This window comes from Anomaloglossus baeobatrachus, chromosome 8, assembly GCF_048569485.1.
Source record: "Anomaloglossus baeobatrachus isolate aAnoBae1 chromosome 8, aAnoBae1.hap1, whole genome shotgun sequence".
In the NCBI taxonomy this organism is placed as follows: domain Eukaryota; kingdom Metazoa; phylum Chordata; class Amphibia; order Anura; family Aromobatidae; genus Anomaloglossus; species Anomaloglossus baeobatrachus.
The window spans coordinates 245,324,077-245,341,546 of NC_134360.1; the positions used below are offsets into that span (position 1 = coordinate 245,324,077).

Sequence of the window (17,470 nt, forward strand, 5' to 3'; positions counted from 1 at the left end):
GGAAAGAGGCAGACCTGGAAAGAGACCGACGGGTAAAGAGGCAGACCTGGAAAGAGACAGACGGGGAAAGAGACAGACCTGGAAAGAGGCAGACCTGGAAAGAGGCAGACGAGGAAAGAGGCAGACGGGGAAAGAGGCAGACGAGGAAAGAGGCAGACCTGGAAAGAGACAGACGGGGAAAGAGGCAGACGAGGAAAGAGACAGACGGGTAAAGAGGCAGACCTGGAAAGAGACAGACGGGGAAAGAGACAGACCTGGAAAGAGGCAGACCTGGAAAGAGGCAGACGAGGAAAGAGGCAGACGAGGAAAGAGGCAGACGAGGAAAGAGGCAGACCTGGAAAGAGACAGACGGGGAAAGAGGCAGACGAGGAAAGAGACAGACGGGTAAAGAGGCAGACCTGGAAAGAGACCGACGGGGAAAGAGACAGACCTGGAAAGAGGCAGACCTGGAAAGAGGCAGACGAGGAAAGAGGCAGACGAGGAAAGAGGCAGACGAGGAAAGAGGCAGACCTGGAAAGAGACAGACGGGGAAAGAGGCAGACCTGGAAAGAGACAGACGGGGAAAGAGGCAGACCTGGAAAGAGACAGACGGGGAAAGAGGCAGACCTGGAAAGAGACAGACGGGGAAAGAGGCAGACCTGGAAAGAGACAGACGGGGAAAGAGACAGACGAGCACATTACTTAGCCAATTTAGTTAAATCTGTGTGGAATATCTGTGGTGTTGAAATGTATGTTGTGAAATGCTTCTATTAGTTTAGTTTTTGCCTTTTAATAATAATAATAATAATAATAATAATAATAATAAATATATATATATATATATATATATACATATATATGTATATATATATATATATATATATATATATACATATATATGTATATATATATATATATATATATATATATATACATATATATGTATATATATATATATATATATATATATATATATACATATATATGTATATATATATATATATATATATATATATACATATATATGTATATATATATATATATATATATATATATATATATATACATATATATGTATATATATATATATATATATATATATATATACATATATATGTGTATATATATATATATATATATATATATATATATATATATAAAAAATTATCTTCAGAGCTGCTGTATCTCATCTTATGGTGGCTTCTGACAGCTAGCTGCTGTATCTAATCCAGCGTGTGATACATGAAGTCCTATAAAATGTGACTACACAGGTAGCTCATGACGTGTCAGTGCCCGCTGCCATCCACAAGAGGGCGCTCCGGGCGCCGCACTGTCTTCAGCCTGTTGCCAGTCGTAATATGGCGATCAGGTGACGTCAGTGCCGTACAGCGCCGCCGCTTCCGCCAGGTTCCAGCAGGTGGCGCTGTGAGCGCCGACAGTAACAGAGAGGCGTGTCCCCAGTCACTCTAGGCCCAGCGGCCGTCTCTATGGTCAGGTTCCAGAGGACGCCATTTTGGTGCGCGCTTTGTTATGGTTTGTGAAGAGCAGGAAGCGGGCAGCGGCTGTTAGGGGAGAGCGGCGGTCCCCGGTGTGACACAGGCCCGGAGTGAGAGCGCGGTAACGGGTGAGTCTGTGGCGGGGACGGCGCTGCTGGGGCCTGTGTGTGTGTGGAGTCTGTCTGGGGCGGTCACATGGTACAAGTTGTAGAAGTGCAGCCGTCCTGTGCTGCTGCTCGGGGGCCCGCTGTGTGGCCCCGCGGTGCGGCCTGCTGTGCGCATCCCGTGACTAGGCCCAGGGCTCTGTATACCCCGTGCTGTGACGTCGCAGGAGCCCTGTGTACATGTGCTGGGTACAATGGCTCCTCACCTCTGTCCACCACGTCACGTGACTGCTCTTGTCTCCGGAGCTTACAATCCACCGTCCTGCACGCACTTTCAGGGGATTCCAGATGAAAAGCACAACTTTCTGTTCTGTTTCCACTATTCTGCTTGCTGTCTGTGAATGAAAACCCCTGATACCATCCAGACAGGCCCTAATCTCGCACAGCTGACTGTTTGTTGCAATGTATCAGTGCAGGAGGTGGATTATTGTCTTGTTCTTTGTGCATAAACTGATCTGACCTGCTCATTCATTGACAGGAAGCAGAGATCTGGAAAGTGATGAGAAATGGAAATGCAAAGTTTTTAGAAAGTTTTTTGCACTGTTGACTTAAAGGATTGGATGTGTGTAACAGCTGGGGCCTCACACAGCTGACTTTTTGTTACTTTGTATTGGTGCAGGAACACTTTATATATATATATATATATATATATATATATATATATATATATATATATATATATATATATTTATATATATATATATATATATATTCTCCCACTACATGAATCCCTGGTGATTTTTATTTTTCTGGAAAACCCCTTTAACTTACAGAGAATGGCGTGTGCACAGGTGGGACCTTATAGATTCATGAGTTTCTATAAGCTACATGATGATTGTATGGAGCGGACGGATCCCTCGTGTGTCATCTGCCGTCTATAAATAAAGCTTCGTCGTTGCACAATAGAAAGTTTAGCAACTTTGTAATGGACGTTGTATCAATCCCTGACCTCGGTGGAGATCTCTGCTCGCCATCGCAGGGTCGGTGCATTACTCAGTCCATCAATTTTTAAAGGGTCATTCCCCAAATCTTGTTGGCTGCTGGAGTTGTGACTGCCAGGTCACCAAGAACAGGGCTCTAGTTCCCCATCTTGAGTAGAGTGGGGGTCAGTCAGACCCCCAGTGATGGGTAATTCAGTAAGTCATTGTCTATAGGACTGCTAGAAATGGCAGAACACAGGGCTCTGCTTTTATCCTCAGTCCCATAGACTGTGAACAGAAGTTGAGCATGCGCACCTCCCCCTTATTCAAGATGGTGCTTTGCTGTTCCTGACAACTAAGCTCAGATCTCGGCAAGTCCCAACAATCACTAATTCCCTTCCCTATGTATAGGGACCATATATGACAAGCGCCCCCCCCCCCCCCCATTCACCTTTTGTGTCTCCCCTATTTCCTCATAGACTGTAGCTTACGAGCAGGGCCCTCACTCCTCCTGGTATCTTAATTTTAGGGGTTTTTTTTGTATTGTCTCAAATTGTCTGTACATGTCCCCTCTGAATTGTAAAGTGCTGCGGAATATGTTGGCGCTATAGAAATAAAACTTATTATTTATTATTATTAGGGGACAACATACAATTTTGCGAACATCCCCCTTAACGGGCAACATCCACAGCCTTGTGTGCACGCTATTTTTATTTTTTTTTGCAGCTTTTTTTGGGTGTAGTTTTCGTCCCAAAACTGCATGTATTTCTTTCTCCAGCAAGGCCTATGAGATTTCAGTTTTGCTGTCCGCACATTGCAGCTTTTTTTTTTTTTTTTTGGCTGCATCTTTCTGGTGACCAAAAACATGCAGCATGTCAATTCTTTCTGCGTTTTTGAGCCCTTCCAGTCAGTAGATTTGACTTTAAAAAACGCACTGGGCAAAAACGCTGTAAATAACGCAGTAAGCCGTGGGAAAAAATACATGCAGAGGCTGCGTTTATTTGGGCCCAAAAATGTGAATCTTTTTGGTTACTACAAAGATGCAGCGCGCACACCGCCTACTTTTTTTTTTTTTTTTTCCTGGTGGCGGCATTGCAGGGCAATCGATCACATGTATGTTTCACATAGAATGGTAGAGTTGGAAGGGACCTCAAGAGCCATTGGGTCCAACCCCCTGCGAGTGCAGGCTTTCCTAAATCATCCTGGCTATATGTTTATCCAGTTTCTGCTTGTAGATTTCCATTGATGGAGCTCACCACCTCCCGTGGTAGAATGTTCCACTCCCTGACTGCCCTCACTGTCAGAATGTCCCCCTCAGTTTAAACCTGAAAGTTAAGAATCCGAAACTCTCTTAAAGATGTACCGTAAGTAGTGTAAGTTTAATAGAAGGTGCAATCCAGAAACCAAATCGGTCAACAAGACGTTCTTCAGACGGATGCAGGTAGAGGATACAGTGGACCAGTGCTGTGTGATAAGGGGATAGATGCGCAGGTAGGATACAGTGGACCAGTGCTGTGTGATAAGGGGATAGATGCGCAGGTAGGATACAGTGGACCAGTGCTGTGTGATAAGGGGATAGATGCGCAGGTAGGATACAGTGGACCAGTGCTGTGTGATAAGGGGATAGATGCGCAGGTAGGATACAGTGGACCAGTGATGTGGGATAGATGCGCAGGCAGATTGCAAATTTTACTAAAACTTTCACTGCTTCCACCTGTCAGGCTAAGATCATTTGTCCATTAATCTTCCCTTAGAACGGATCCGTTGGCAAAAAAAAAGTTCTACAGACACAACTTTATCTGTTTTAAAAATGATTTTTTTGCAGGATCCATATATTTTAACATTGGAGTTAATGGAAAAAGGGATCCGTTAGCGGACTGTTATTGATCTTCCACTTGAAATTGATTCAGTAAGAAAAATATCAGATCCTTTAGAAATGCAAGAAAAACGGACGGCCTAATAGCAATCCGTTATCGGATCCGTTCTCCATAGACTCCAATGTTAAAAAAAACGGATCCTGCAGAAATCAATATTTTCAAAACGGACAAAGTTGTGTTCCAGAACTTTTTTTTTTTTTTTGCCAAAGGATCTGTTCTAATGGACATTTGAACTCTGCCTAAGGCTGTGTCCGCACTTTGCTTTTTTACCTGCTTTTTTGCTGCTTTTTCAACTGCAGCGTTTTAATGCCAAAATGCATGCATTCTGCTTTTCAAGCAAAGTCTATGGGAATTTTTGATTTCTTGTGCGCACTATGCAGTTCAAAACGCTGCGTTTTTGTAGCTGAAATTTGGGCAAAAACTCTGCTTTTTAAAGAAGCAACATGTCAATTGTTTTTGCCATTTGCCTTTTGAACTGCAAGTACCTCGAAGCAAAGTGCGGACATAGCCTAAAAGCAGAGTTTTTGCCCAAATTTCTGCAACAAAACTGCAGCGTTTTGAACAGCATAGTGCGCACAACAAATCCCAAATTCCCATAGACTTTGCTTGGAAAGCAGAACGCATGCATTTTGGCATTAAAACGCTGCAGTTGAAAAAGCAGGTAAAAAAGCAAAATGCGGACACAGCCTAAGAGTGCTGGATTCTTTACTTTTCTGTTATACATGGAGTGGTATCCTATCCGGGCACTGTATCTGCATACAGAGTGATATATATTTCATGTATATATTCAAATTGGACCAATAAATTATTTTCTGTGATCTGCGTATTTTTAGCAGTGGTTTTCAATTAAAAACGGGATTATATCAAAACAGATTAAATATGGGAAGTGTTAATTTTTAGAGTTTGCCACAGAAGTGTGTGTAAATTTTAGTACAATTATACCCCACTGAGGCGGCCATTGGCAGCTATCGGTCTCCAGTCATTTGTCGTGACGTGCTATCCTGCATGACATGTCCCAATCTGCTGAATATTGTGACATACGACTTGCCCATAACGAGGCCAGAGTGTGGCCTGCAGAGATGACCATTAGTTATACAAGTGCGATGAGACGGGAGCCCCCCGCTCAGGAAACCTGCGTCCGGTTCCCTATTGTTGTGTGTCTGCAGGTTGCGGTCACTTCCTATATTACACCTGCTGTCTGCGGCCTAGATGCTGGGCGTACGGTACGTTATCTGCTGCGTGCAGCCGCTCCCCCGTCTGCTCGCCGCTCTGCAGGCATGGCCGTCATGACTCTCTGTAGGGGAGGGTGATATTTGTTGTGATATTCGCTGGTGAGCGTTGCGTTCAAGCCGACAGCCTTGTGTGGTCGTTACTTAGTTTTATGATATACAGTATGTTTATAGCGTGTAACATGTATTTGTGTGTGAATATTGCAAACATCTACAATAAACACCAAGGTTCACTTTTCCAGAGCGTGCTGTGACAGTGTTTGAGTCTTTGATGTCGCCCTGCAGAGTCAATCAGTAACCGGCCGCTGTTTATGACGGTCAGGAGTCAATCACACTGCAGCGTCTGGTGCAATAAGACCACAATGAGGGCGATACTGGTGCCAAGGAAAAGTGGAGCAGATAGGCCGGGGACCAAACACTTCTGCTGATGCCTCTGAGGATCCCTTAAGCCGTGGACAGTACAATGACCAATATTATGTTTTGAGCTCTTTTTTTTTTTTTTTTTTTTTTTTTTTTTTTTTCTTCAACCTGAACAATGTCATTTTATAGACCAGAATACTGCAGCTCCTGAACCCATTCGTGTTGTAGTCAAGTGCACAATTATTGTATTGTTTTTATTCTAATTTTTATTTCATTTTTTTTACAACCATTGAATTTGGCCTTGGGTTGATTTCACACTTCCAGCATTAATGATCTAAGTACAGACTGCAGTATTTTATTATTATTATTATTATTATTATTATTATTATGCCATCTATTCCATGGCGCTTTACATGTGAAAGGGGAACACATAGTAGGGACACGTACAATAATCATGAACAATACAAGGCACAGACAGGTACAGGAGGAGAGAGGACCCTGCCCGCGAGGGCTCACAGTCTGCAGGAGGAGAAAGGACCCTGCCCCTGATGGCTCACAGTCTACAGGAGGAGAGAGGACCCTGCCCGCGAGGGCTCACAGTCTACAGGAGGAGAGAGGACCCTGCCCGCGAGGGCTCACAGTCTACAGGAGGAGAGAGGACCCTGCCCGCGAGGGTTCACAGTCTACAGGAGGAGAGAGAGGACCCTGCCCGCGAGGGTTCACAGTCTACAGGAGGAGAGAGAGGACCCTGCCCGCGAGGGCTCACAGTCTACAGGAGGAGAGAGGACCCTGCCCGCGAGGGCTCACAGTCTACAGGAGGAGAGAGAGGACCCTGCCCGCGAGGGCTCACAGTCTACAGGAGGAGAGAGGACCCTGCCCGCGAGGGCTCACAGTCTACAGGAGGAGAGAGAGGACCCTGCCCGCGAGGGCTCACAGTCTACAGGAGGAGAGAGAGGACCCTGCCCGTGAGGGCTTACAGTCTACAGGAGGAGAGAGAGGTCCCTGCCCGCGAGGGCTCACAGTCTACAGGAGGAGAGAGAGAGGTCCCTGCCCGCGAGGGCTCACAGTCTACAGGAGGAGAGAGGTCCCTGCCCGCGAGGGCTCACAGTCTACAGGAGGAGAGAGGTCCCTGCCCGCGAGGGCTCACAGTCTACAGGAGGAGAGAGGTCCCTGCCCGCGAGGGCTCACAGTCTACAGGAGGCGAGAGGTCCCTGCCCGCGAGGGCTCACAGTCTACAGGAGGCGAGAGGTCCCTGCCCGCGAGGGCTCACAGTCTACAGGAGGAGAGAGGTCCCTGCCCGCGAGGGCTCACAGTCTACAGGAGGAGAGAGGTCCCTGCCCGCGAGGGCTCACAGTCTACAGGAGGAGAGAGGTCCCTGCCCGCGAGGGCTCAGTCTACAGGAGGAGAGAGAGGACCCTGCTTGCGAGGATAGAGCTGGTGTGTGCGGCGCTGTATCAAACTGAGGGTTATGGCAGATATAAAACGCCTAGCGGAGACAATCAAAGACGGTGCACAAAAGGGAGGCCACTCCTGAGTCCAAATAGAAATCATGCACGCTGCTGGAGTCTCGCACAGGCGCATTTCGCTGTCCCCCTATTGCGGGGCTGAGCATAAAGTTTCCCTTGTGTGAGCGCTGATGATTTAGTTGCGCAGGCGCGAGATTATGGGGGGGTATGAGGATAACGCTGGTGAGGTCATACACAGCGCCGCCCATAATCTCGCCCCTGCGCAACTACATCACCGGCGCTCGCGCGAAGGAAACTTTATTCTCAGTCCCACGATAGGAGCACAGTGAAATGCGCCTGCGCGAGACCCAAGCAGCATGCACAGTAACGGGGGCGGCGGCATCCATGTAAATCATGACTGGGGGGCAGGAGACTAGAGCCCGCCCATCTGGCCAACCAAACTGTGAGATTTTATAAAGTTCTTTTAGGGGTCTACAAGGGGGGCCAGCAACAAGGTGCACCTTCCTAGAATGCAGCCCAGGAGCTGCGGAAGGGGATATTTTTGGTTTAATAGGGAAAAAACTGGTGACAGGTTCCCTTTAAGACTTCTTTTATTCACTGACAGCCATCCATGTTCTTGATAACTTGGGAAAAACAATCTGCTGTAGATGTGGGTAGCTTGCTGCTTTTTTTTTTTTTCCCCCCAATATTGAAGTTGAGGATTGTCTACACAGCAAAACTCCAATAGTCATTCTTGCATTTCCCGGCCGCTGCGGCCTTCACTGCTGATGTGCTTCTATAGGCTCCGCTCAAGGCTGTGCTCCGGGAGCCGCTCTTATTATTGGACTGATACATTTTTACCAGCGCTGATACATTTGTAATGAACATAGGACGGAGTTTTCTTCTGCTGCTGCTATTTTCTCCTGAGGGCCACGAGACTGATGCATTGGAGCCACCTCTGCTTCGATAAGTATTTTTCAGCTTCTTCAGTGATCTATTGAGACACAAAATCTGTAACATTTCTGAACACTTGGCCGCACAATGATGAATCGCTACAGACGTCCGGACACCGGCTCTGTAAGTTACTTCTGCAGGTTAGATATTTTACTGACTTTTATAGCGTCATTAATTCCTCAGCGCTTTATAGACATCATCACTGTCCCCAATGGGGCTCATAATTTAAATTCCTCATTAGTTTGTATATAGAGTGTGAGAGGAAACCCCGGAGAACGTACAAACTCCTCGCAGATGTCGTCCTTAGTGGGACTTGAACCCAGGACCCCAGAGCTGCAAAGTAACGGTGCTCACCACTGAAGACTTTAGGTTTAGTTTGTGCCAGGGCTGTGGAGTCGGAGTCGGAGTCGTGGAGTCGGAGTCGGAGCTCATTTTGGTGGAGTCGGAGTCGGAGTTGGTATAAAATGCACCGACTCCGACTCCTAAAATATATAATAAATTGGGGACAGGAGTGCAATGCAGAATGTGCTGAATATTTTACTAAATAATAACATTTAGTATAATGCTTATATTTAAGTGAAAAATTTATTGTAGTATAATGTGAACATCAGACATTTAATTGTTTTTATGATACAATAATCAAGATATTTGGATAGAACATAAAATATTTATTGGATACAACTTTAGAACACAAAAAACTAATAAATTGTAAATATGTAATATTATATATATATACACAGTGTATATAAACACACAAGATATATATGTAATCTACTGTATATTACATAGTGTATTACATATTTACAATTTATTACAGTTTTTTGTGTTCTAAAGTTGTATCCAATAAATATATTTTATGTTCTATCCAAATATCTTGATTATTGTATCATAAAAATTATTAAATGTCTAATGTTCACATACACATATTCATGTACTACAATAAATTTTTCACCTAACTATAAGCAATATATGTAGGAGTCGGAGTCGGAGCCGGAGTCGGAGCCGGAGTCGGTGCAAGAGAATTTGAGGAGTCTGAGTCGGAGTCGAAGGTTTGGCTTACCGACTCCACAGCCCTGGTTTGTGCACCAGGATAGATCCCAATGTATTAACAAATTTTGCATCCGCCTCCATCTGGTCATTTTACATTGGTGCCCGGTATGATTCCATATTGTAGGGGGTGGTGGAAGAGGAAATATACTGATCTCTATGGCATCCAATAGAGACCATAGCCATAGTATGAACAGAGCCTGTAAGATGTTTTTTGTCCTCCGCAGTGATAATGATTAAAGGGGTTTCTTTATCTTCTTCCTTCATGGTGACTGCTCCCCAATCTCCCGGGTTACTGCTCACAGGTGCACTCCCGGTCACTCTGAGGTGGCCGGTAAGGCTGCTTTCACACATCCGTTTTTTGCCGTCCGGCATAAAAACTGATGCAACGGATCCAGCGAAAAAAAACGGATCCGTTGCACCAGTATTTTCCATGCGTTCCTTCCGTTTTTTGACGGATCCGTTGTGCTACTGAGCATGCACAGTTCAAAAAACGGGATCAGTCGTTGGATTCTGTCATATGCTGGATGATGATGGATCCAGCGTCCATAGGCTTTCATTGTAACTCGCGCCGGATTCGGTACCATACGTTTTCACTGGATACAAAAAAACCTCTGCAAGTCACGTTCCATCCGGCCGCCGGATCAGCTATTTACGCCAGATGCGGCAAAAGCCGGGTGCAACGCAAGGCCACGCGACACAATCCGGCGCTAATACAAGTCTATGGGGGAAAGAACGGATCCGGTGGCAACACACGCCGGATCCGTTCTTTTTGGTTTTTACAGGATTGTGCCGCACGGCAAAAAACAGATGTGTGAAAGCTGCCTAACCGAGGCAATGAGCAGTGTACTATAGAACCCCTTGGTTCTTGAGAGCAGAGAGGAGTTTTAATAAAAGCAAATTACAAAGTTGCTTGTTTTTTCTGGCGCTCTGCAATTTTAACCAGTAATAAACATGAGAGCCCCTGTAAGGCTAGTTTCACACTTGCGTTGGACGGCTTCCGTAGCATTGTATTGTGTGACGGATGCGTTGCATATAGTGGCACAACAGATGCTACGGATCGTACAAAACAACGGAAAGCGGGGTTTTGTTTTTTTTTTTTTTCTTCTTTACAGTTTTACCGGCAGCAGACTATTGTGAACGGTCAGCTGATCGCTCTCAGTAGCCGGCGGCCGGTCGCTCAGCTGAGCGCTGTCACTTGCCGGCGGCTGGGCGCTCAGCTGAACGTTCGGCCACCGCGAGACAAAATTTAAAGTTTGATTTTAAAAAAAAAAAAAAAAAAAAAAGCATGCGCAGTGAAATCCTGAGGATTCCGCTGCTCAAAACGTTACATGCTGCGTTCCACCCGCTGGGCGGAAGCAACAGAGCGTTGCCCAGCAGAAGCAACGCAGGTACTTTTGGCACAATCCGTCATCCATACAAGTCTATGGGAAACAGCGGAATCCGTTAACGGATTCCGCTGTTTTCCAAAAGGGCGGATTGTAATGGAAGGAAAACAACGCAAGTGTGAAAGTAGCCTAAGTTGATAATTTCCATTAGATAGCTGTCTGCAGAGCTAATGTTCTCTCCCGACTCCCCCATACAAAGTAACATTGAGCTCAGCCGGGCACGCGTGTTCTCCGACAGAACCGCTGCCAGAATCCTCTCCCCACTGAACCAAAGGGGCACAGTCCAGAGTCCTCCAGACACATTCTGAAGTATATGCTGGACCTTTATATCCCATCAGATCGGCCCCTGTTGTGGTAACGGGTCCCTTGTGGCTTTGCAGCTTGGTTCGTTGCTGTAAATGTAGAACAAACTGTAATGAAAATAACCTAAAACCTCCGCGTCTTCTGTGCAGGAAGGTTGTGGATCTGACGGCTGCCCCGCGCTCTTCCCCGCGCTCTTCCCCGCGCTCTTCCCCGCGCTCTTCCCCGCGCTCTTCCCCGCGCTCTTCCCCGCGCTCTTCCCCGCGCTCTTCCCCGCGCTCTTCCCCGCGCTCTTCCCCGCGCTCTTCCCCGCGCTCTTCCCCGCGCTCTTCCCCGCGCTCTTCCCCGCGCTCTTCCCCGCGCTCTTCCCCGCGCTCTTCCCCGCGCTCTTCCCCGCGCTCTTCCCCGCGCTCTTCCCCGCGCTCTTCCCCGCGCTCTTCCCCTGTACCTCCAGCCGTGCTATTTAAAGGCACACTCCTCCTCGATATTTACAGCTCCCACATGGCAGAGTCTCATTACTCCATATCTGGGACATGTGATGCTTACATGTACAACTGGTGTATGGTTGATACAGGGGTCCATCCCATGAATGAGGGGGGCTGCTACCTATGAAAGGGTTACAGACGTTCAGTGCTCTGCGTATTGTGCCACTGAGCTCCTTATTATAGGGGATATGTGTGTGTGCATTGCCCTGTATGCTGCTGTATGGACTAATCAACAATCTCATGGGGATTGCTGGTTTATAGTTATTTGCAACCAGCTCTTGTGAACTACAGATCCCAGCATGCTGGGTCATTCTAAACTATAATTTCACAACAGCTTGAGGGGGAACAGGTTAAAAATAATTTCTGTGCACCGTCTCAAATTCTGACCCTCAGGGTCAGCACACACGGCAAGTAATACGGAGCGAGTGGAATACAATAAAAAAAAAAAATCGTATTCCACTCGGACCAATATTGCTCTATGGGGCCACGCCCATGACGTTTGTTTATTTATTTTTTTTTTCTCAGCCTTAATCTGCCCGAGAAAACAATTGCAGCATGCTGCGGGTGCAATGCGATCCTGTTTCACTCGCACCCATTCACGTCTATGGGTGCGAGAAAAACATCGCATTCTATTCGCATTACAGTTGAGTTCAATGCGAATCTCGCATCAGCCGGCAACAGAGGAAACAGGAGATAAATCCCACCCTCTCCTTGTCAGCGCTGGCCCTCCTCTACACAGCTGTGGTCTGATCGCAGGATCGGACCACAGTCGCATGATACTCTGTTACCGCTGTGCTGCGAGCGTGAGTGAGTATTATGCGAACACTCACACTGATCCCCTTGTGGCCCCAGCCTATACGGTAATCTGTCACCAGGGTTTTGCTTCCCCATCTGAGAGCAGCATAATGGAGAGACAGAAACCCTGATTCCAGTCACTTACTGAGCTGTTTGCTGTCATTTTAATAAAATCAATGTTTCCTCTGCTGCAGATCTAGCAGTTACACAGAGCTCATGAATCTGCTGGACTACCTGCTGCAGCCAAGTAGTCCTGTAATGATAATCTACTGCTGATTTAACCAGTGATTTTATGAAAACCACGCTGAGCAGCCAGGTAAGTGACACATCGCTGGAAGCGAGCTCTCTGTCCCTACATTATGCTGCTCTCAGATTAGGTGGCAAAAGCCTGGTGACAGATTCTCTTGTAATGATCCTGAAAAGTTATGCAGATCTCTAGAAAAAGCCACAACACAATGATTGGCGAGGACCGTACTGTTACAACCTATGGATTGAGGCGACTTCAACTTTTTCTGCTTAAAAGCCAGTGTTGGAAAAATTGCCACATCTAATCTGGACTAGCAGCCCCTTCTTTAAGTGGATATTGGTAGTGGTCTTTGGAGCAAGACTGCCACCGATAAGGAAGTAATGGCTTGGCCTATTGATACACTACCATTTTTTTTTTTTTTTTAATTTTTTTTGAGTGAAATTCCCTTTAGGGTTTGTGTAAATGTGGAAGAAAGAGCGATCACAAATCTGCTGCCAACGAATCACTCACATCTGCATATAAATACATTGCATGTAAGGGTACTTTCACACTTGCGTTCAGCGGAGTCCATCACTATGGAGAATAGCGCAGTCCGTTAACGCACTGCCCTATTCTCCATAGACTTGTATGGATGATGCACTGTAAACGCAAGTGTCAGCGTTGCATCCGCTGGACGACGCAGCGTTGTTATTTTCACGCTGCGTCGGGCGGAGAGAACGCAGCATGTAACTTTTTTGAGCAGCGGAATCCTTTATTTTTCACTGCGCATGCTCATTTTTTTTTTTTTTTTTTTTTTTTTTATTTTTTTTTAAATCACAGAAACTTTTTGTTTCTTGGTGGCCGAACGTTCAGCTGAGCGCCCATCGGCTGGCATGCGAGAGCGCTCAGCTGAGCGCTCGGCGGCCGGCATGCGAGAGCGCTCAGCTGAGCGGCCGGCATGCGAGAGCGCTCAGCTGAGCGCCCGGCGGCCGGCATGCGAGAGCGCTCAGCTGAGCGGCCGGCATGCGAGAGCGCTCAGCTGAGCGGCCGGCATGCGAGAGCGCTCAGCTGAGCGCCCGGCGGCCGGCATGCGAGAGCGCTCAGCTGAGCGGCCGGCATGCGAGAGCGCTCAGCTGAGCGGCCGGCATGCGAGAGCGCTCAGCTGAGCGCCCGGCGGCCGGGTGATCAGCTGATCGTTCACAATAGTCTGTTGCCGGTAAAACTGTAAAGAAGAAAAAAAAAAAAAAAAAGCTTTCCGTTGTTTTGTACGATCCGTTGCATCCATTGTGCCATTATATGCAACACATCTGTCACACAACGCAACGGATGCCGTTCAACGCAAGTGTGAAACTAGCCGAATGCAATAAAAAGAAAAAATCGGATTGTTCTTGCATCAGTGTTATCCAATGAGACAGCGCTGATCTGCAAATTATTTTTATTTATTTTTATATTATATATTCTCCTCATCTGTATTTGGCCTCAGGAAAATAAATTGCAGTATGGTCGTGTAAAACATTTGAGACTTCCCAATGCAAGTCAGTGGGTGCAAATACAATAAATTGCACACTTGTATGAGATATGGAATACCAATCGGATTTCACACGTCCAACTCTTGTTCCAAGATTTATTATACATTGATGTGAGTTAACCCTAATCCTGCAAATGTAACGCTTCTGACTTCACTCCTCTATAGTGAAAGGACATATTGTGGCTTTAAACACTAAATTTGCACCAGACGTCCGTTGTCCTGAGATAATAATTCTGCACATGTCATGCGCATGGCTTGTCTCTGTAATCGGCCGTGCAAATGTTGTACTGAAGCTTTGCAGCAATTCTGTCTCGTGTAGACCCAAACATGCAGCCGGTTTCAGCTGTAGGGGTCGGAACCATAAATGCTTTTGCACAAATAAAAACTGCAAAAAGCTCATTTGTAGGAATCTGTTCTTTTCCTCTCTATACTCTGAGCCCAGGTCTCTGGTGAGATGTTGGGTAGTGTAAAGCATGGTGGTTAGTTCAGAGGCGATCTTCCTGGAACAGTAATCCGGCTGTGACCCAGCATTACTAGAATAACTGTCCAGTCCATGTCCTCCGTGCCGGCCATCAGGGCGCGTTTCAGGATGAATCACTTAACTCCACTTTCATCGGTGAAATAAATCAGAAGTGATCTAATCCCACGTCAGACGGACGAGCTCATTTCTGTAAACCTCCCACCTAATGCCAGCCATTGCTCTGCGGTGATACAGTATAGAGCTTGCTACATTTTTTTTTTTTTTTTTTAAACAGGTTAAAATAAATAAATTAAAATCTGCTTCTGTCCATAAAGTTCAACCTCTTATATCAAGCATCATCCAATACTGATGAGGCGATGCTGAGCAGTCCTGATGTAGCAGAGCCGGGCGGAGAGCGATCTATAGCACTGCTATAGAGGACGATGTACAGATAAGGCTTGGGGCTTTATGGAACTGATGAGTAATAAATCGATGTGACTTCTTCTGGCCCCACTCAGCTGATTGGCGGCTCTAGGCACTGTGCTGTACTTCTGGAAGTGTCTGTTTGGTATTGCTCCTGCAGCACAGTGTGACAATGTACCTGGTAAACAATGTGTCTCTTCCGGCTATGTGTGCATGCGAGTTTGTGGTGCAGATGTGCAGAAGGTTTTTTTAATGCATTTATGGTGCCCTTCTTTTATTGTGAAATCAATGGCTGGAAAAGCTTATAAACGCAGGAAAAAAAAACGCATTAGCAATTGACACGCTGCAGATTTTTTTTTTTTTTGGCATCCAAAACTGCAAGGAAAAAAGAAGCAACGTGCGCACAGCCTTTCAGAATTCTCATAGACTTCGCTGGGATAAGGGGAGATGTGCAGATGTGGCCAACAATCTGCATGATAAAATACACTGCATTAAAAAAACTCCTGCATGTGCTCACAGCCTAAGGGTACTTTCACACTTGCGTTGTGTTGAATCCGCTGGGTCCGTTGCTGCGTCGTTTTGACGCATCCGTTATTTTTGTGGTGTCAACGGATGCAACGGGTCCGTTATTTCACAGGAATCCGTTAGCTGATTCCTGTGAAATAACGGACCGTTGCATCCGTTTGGCGTCCGTTAGGCGTCCGTCTAACGGAATCCGTCGGCTCTGTTTTTTATTTATTTTTTTTCATTCTGGGCATGCGCAGAATAAATTAGCGGAATCCAGCAGCGGATTCCGTTGTTAAGCACTTAGCAACGGAATCCGCTACCATAGGGAACCATTATAAATTTTAACGGAACCAACGGAATCCGCTACCATAGGGAACCATTATAAATTTTAACGGAACCAACGGAATCCGTTGGTTGGCGTCATTTTGACGCCAGCATTTAACGTTACATTCTGCGTTGCTTCCGCTTGGCGGAAGCAACGGAGCATCGGCCAACGGAAGCAACGCAGGTACTTTTGGCACAATCCGTCATCAATGCAAGTCTATGGGAAACAACGGAATCCGTTAACGGATTCCACTGTTTCCCAAGACAGCGGATTGCGCCAAAAAAAAAACAACGCAAGTGTGAAAGTACCCTAAATCAGTGGCTCATGTGTCTATTCTGGGTCGGTGTCCTGTCCTCCACAGCAGCCGGTCATTCTCCACTTCCTCACCGAGCAGGTCTGTTCTGGCTAGCATGGAGGACCAGACTAGACGACGGATCAAGACTGCACAAATCTTTTTACTGCAGTGTTTTGTTTTTTTTTTGGTATAGCTAGAGACTCCTGATGCAGTTTGGCTGCCTCTCTTGTATGTCAAATATTGGTCTTTTTTGCATTTAAAAGGTTATTTCCAGAATCACATTATTTATCACAAAGCTCCGTAAATGTATACGTATCATTAACATACAGACGTCTGCCCTTCTGTACTTCAAGCTTCGCATAGCTAAGTGGCAGTCTCAGTCTTATCTGCTAAAATCTGCTTATCTGCCTATCTTTATGCCAGTAAAGTCGGAGTATACTGAAGTCTTGTGCACATGTTTGTTTTTTTCCTTGCAGATTTGGTGCAGAAAATAAACTACAGCATGACCATGTTGCAGCCCAAAAACACACTGAAATGCGGCAAAAACACATCTTTTTCTGCCAGGAGATGCAGTTTTGGTGCAGAAATTTCTGCAAACGTGAGCTTGTTTCTGTGGATTTTGCCGCGAAAAACCTGCAGATTTTTCTGGATTTTCCAGATAAATCCGCAGGTTTTAGCATGTACAGTCACTCACCATGTTATCCTATGGGACATGCGGAGTGCTAAGTCCACGTTGCAGAATGTGCGGTTGCAGAATATACTGCAGATGTCCCGCAGCCGCACATAACTGCATGTCAATTATTCCTGCGGCATTACCTGCGGAAATCCCCTGCTTTGGCCCATACTTACCTGCCTTGATAGACACCCGGTCATTTTCCCACGGTGCACAGGAGCAGGAAGGAGGAGGTGGGCGGGGCCTGCACGAGCTCCGGTCATGTGACAGCCAGAGCTAGTTCAGGCCCGCCCACCTTCTCCTTCACAGTGTAAACATGGCCGGAGATGGAAGAGAAGTGCTGCATGATGGAGGTATGAACGCCCCGATCACTCAGCACTTGTTCTGCATTGAGGATGCAGTGCCGAAGTCATGGTACTGTATCCTCAACGCAGAATGCCCGCACCATATCCGCAGGACATTTCGCAGCATGGAAACAAAGTTGTGCTGCGGTTTTCTGGGAGCTCCTGCGGATATAACCGCAGGACACTATCCCCCGTGGGTACATAGCCTTAAGGCTATGTGCCCACGGGAGCTTGCTTCTGCGGATTTTGC

The 17,470-nt window shown here is 46.4% G+C and overlaps 1 protein-coding gene across 2 annotated transcripts in view; it reads left to right on the forward strand.

The window, feature by feature from the left end:
- Nucleotides 1-1,476: 1,476 nt before the first annotated feature.
- GPBP1L1 (GC-rich promoter binding protein 1 like 1) overlaps nucleotides 1,477-17,470 on the forward strand; it is an 80,137-nt gene continuing 64,143 nt past the window's right edge. For both annotated transcript variants that reach the window (XM_075320492.1, XM_075320493.1), the window contains exon 1: nucleotides 1,477-1,603. The gene's annotated coding sequence lies outside the window, so the exon portion shown is untranslated. The remainder of the gene's footprint in view (nucleotides 1,604-17,470) is intronic.